Source organism: Crinia signifera, chromosome 4, assembly GCF_055691185.1.
Source record: "Crinia signifera chromosome 4, ASM5569118v1, whole genome shotgun sequence".
NCBI classification, from domain to species: domain Eukaryota; kingdom Metazoa; phylum Chordata; class Amphibia; order Anura; family Myobatrachidae; genus Crinia; species Crinia signifera.
In genome coordinates, this window is record NC_139220.1 from 213,411,192 (window position 1) to 213,415,240 (window position 4,049).

Consider the following 4,049-nt stretch of genomic DNA (forward strand, 5'->3'; position numbering starts at 1 on the left):
GAAAATCTGTAAAAAAATATATTAGGAGATTTTAAAACTTTGATATTTTACAGTAAGGTTATTCAAACTTTTGGCAACAATAACAAAAACTAAAATATGTTAAATAACCATTCTAAATGAAATGTTTCCCTTAATTATTTTGTGATGTTTTACACACAGAACAGAATAATGGCCCTTATTCAGATCTGATTGCAGTACAAATTTGTTCCCAAAATGGGCAGACCATGTGCACTGCAGGTGGAGAGAGTTAAATGTGAGTGGGGTGTGTTGAAACTGAAATCTAAATTGCAGTGTAAAAATAATGCAGCCAGTATTTACCCTGCACAGAAACAAAATAACTCACACAAATCTAACCCTCTCTATACATGTTACATCTGCCCCACCTGCAGTGCACATGGTTTTGCCCATTTTGAAAACATATTTGCACTGCGATCAGATCTGAATAGGGGCCAATAACTGGCACCATATACTGTAACTAAGGGCCTTATTCTGGTCTGTGCGGCCGGAGCCAAATATGTGGCCAGGACCGTGCGTCCTAAACCCCGCCTTCCGTACGGATCGCTCACTCCGTCCGAATGCGGTAAGCCGCTGACCGCACGGAGCATGAGTGGATTTCTCATGTATACACCTCCTCCATCTCTGGGAACCTCCCCCATCATTCGATGGTCGCATACCATCGAATGCAGGACCGAGCGGTCAGGCAGCTCCCGCGAGCTCAGACCACTCGGGCATTTCTCCATGCAAAAGCAGGGATCTGGGCGGGCAGCTGACATCCGGCAATGTCATATGTCCGCCCCCTACACGTGCGTCACGGCCGCATTACCATACGTACACCCAGCGTTTTCATGGGAACGCCCATGAAATGCGGGGCGTATGCATATGTTAATAAAGCCAAACAGCCCTTCACGCCCCTCTCCTCCCCCTGTTCGTAGTGTAAACAATTCATGCGGAATTTGGACTTATGTCCCTTTCGCACATGCGCAGATATGCCTCTGCACATGCGCAAACACAAAACATCGGCGGAACGAACGCACGCGGACATATACGCACCAACCAGAATAAGGGCCAAAGAGACTACGGGATATTCTGATTTTCTTATTCAATTTCCTTGTCTAAGAGCCTGATTCTAGGGAGTAAAGCAAAAAGAAAAAAATAAAGTACCTTTGCACCTTGGTAAATACATGTTGCAATGGAGGTGGGGCAAATTTAAAATGAGAGATTTACATATATGAGAGGCATGTTGAAACTATGTTGAAATCTAAATTGCAGTGTAAAAATAAAGATGTCCAGTATTTATGAGCTAATGCAGTGTTCGACATGTGTCCGCCTACTCCAGAATGTCATACCGGCAGATGAAGCACTGATTTTTTTTCTCTTCCTGTCCCTATCACCGATCGGGCAGGCCAGTCGGTACTTGTTTCCTAGAATGGCCACAATCTTGTCCACCGTGTACCTTAAAGTTAAGGTATGCGATGGACCCGATTTCCTTTGAAATCGGGTCCATTTTGCAGGCAAAGGCAAAATCGGGAGCATCGCGTCGGTCGCGAGCATTAACATGGCCCGCGACGCGACCGACGCGATGGACGCGATTTTGCCATAGGCTTCAATGTTAAAATATTTTTAACATTGAAATCGGGAGCACCACGTCGGTCTTATGCCATTATAATGGCACAAGATGAGATGGACTTGATTAAGTCCATTTTACATAGCAAACAATGTGAAATGGGCCAATATGACCCAATTCACATTGTATATGGCCCCGTCATGGTTAAAAAGTTAACCAACCCCATTGTGAGTGTCACCCCACGATTGACGGCAACCCGAAGCGTGGCGAGCGCAGCGAGCCCGCGAGGGGCGGCGGTGCGCGTCCTCCGACCTTTTCATACCCCTACTATCCACGTCGGCGTAGAGTTGAGAATATAAAGTGTGGCGAGCACAGTGAGCCACCGAGCCCGAAGCGTGGCGAGCACACGCGTATACCTGTGAAGTTATACGCGTCCCCTCGCGGAGCTCGCTACGCTCGCCACGCTTCGGGCTCAGTGGCTCGCTGCGCTCGCCACACTTTATATTCTCAACTCCACGCCGACGTGGATAGTAGGGGTATGAAAAGGTCGGAGGATGCGCACCGCCGCCCCTCGCGGGCTCGCGGCGCTCGCCACGCTTCGGGTAGGCGTCAATCGTGGGGTGCCGTTGAGGGGGTAAAATTGGGGGTCTGGGGAATACTTTACATTGAATCCAATGTAAAATAGGGTCCCAGGGGCCCTATTCACATTGGATTCAATGTAAAAATCGGGTCGATCGCGTCGGTCGCGATTTTTCCGACACGATCACCCCGATACAAATCGGTGTGGCCGTGCTAGGAAACAAGTACCGGCCAGTCTAACCCCTCCCCTGTCTCCCTTTCACCCAGTGGCTGCTCTTGCCTCCCACCCCGTGTGCTTCCACCTGTTGGCTGTATCTCCACCACCCACTCTCTCACCAGGCAGCTGTGTCTAAGAGTCCCTGCTCTCTTCCCACCCAGCAACTTAATTTCCACCCTTCTGCCCTCCCACCATGTGGCTGTGTCTCCGGGGCCTCTACTCTCTTCCCACTCAGCAGCTGTATCTCCAGTTCCCCCTCTTTCCCACTGGGCAGCAGTAACTCCACCCCCTATCCCGATCTCCCACCCAGCGGCTGTATCTGCAGTGTCCTCTGCAAGCACATACACAATTATACCTTAGAAGCAGAATATCAGTTTTTAAAGAGAAAGGACCATACCATTAATATATAATCAATGCATTGATCTTTTTAAAGAATATTCTCCATTGACATTCCATGGTATATTGAACTGTGATAATATGGGGGAAATTTACCAAAATGGATTCGTAAAAAATAGGTGTATTCGTAGGCAGAAATACACCTATTTTTTACACATTTGTATTTTCGGGATTTACAATCCCGAAAATACAACAATTCGTATTCCTAATGATGGGACATTCGTATTTGTATTTACAAATACGAATGTCTACACCATTGATAGAATACGACAGGAATCACCATTCAAAAGAATGGTGGTTCCTGATGTACTAAGCAGCCGTATTGATAATACAACTGCTAATTGGTGTAAAACAGGCACGCAAATATGACAGGAAAATACACCTTGCTTTCCCTGTTGTATTTGCTTTAAGCCTGCACGATCAGTCAGATCCGTGCAGGCTTTAGTGTAAAAAAAATAGAAAAAATAAATAAAAAAATAAAAAACAGTGTGGCCACCCCCACCCCCCCACCCCCCCCAGCCGTAACCAGCACCAGGCTGAAAGAGCCGGGCCGGTAATTAAAAATCAGGGAACCCTACAAATAGGGGTTCCCCGATTTTTAACAACCAGCCCCAGGCTCCAGGTCCGGGGCTGGTTCCCAAAATACGGGGGACAAAATGACTAGGGGTCCCCCGTATTTTAAGAACCAGCCCCAGGCCAAACCAGCCATCAGGGTAATGCCACAGCCGGGGGGGGGGACTTTTTATACAAGTCCCCCCGGCCAAAGCATTCAGCCCTACCGACCAGTCAGCCTGGCCAGGGGCCCTGGGGGAGTGGGGACCCCCCCAATAAAGGGGTCCCCCCCCTCCAGGACTTACCTGACCAGGCTAAAGCCTGGTGCTGTCCTCGATGTCCCTGGGCGGTGGGCATCGAGCTGATCTTGGTGTAAAAAATAGAACAATAAACTATTGTTTTAAACTGTGGAACTATGAGTCCCAGCAAGCCTCCCCTGCAAGCTGGGACTTGGTGAACCACAAGTCCCAGCCTGCGGGGCATTAAAGGGCCCACTGGGTCTTGTAATAAATACACACTGACACCTGAAAAATAAAAGTTTAATACATACATTACACACACACTGATACTTACCTATCTTGATCCCGTAGGTAGGTCGCAGAGTCTTGATCCGGTGCCTTGTCCTGGTTCCGGATCATGTCGTCTTTCTTCACCATGTCGATCTTCATGTCAGCGTCAGGTCCGGGTCCGAAGAAATCCATGGTGGACCTGTGGAAGGAAATCCAACTCACCCAGGTTCTC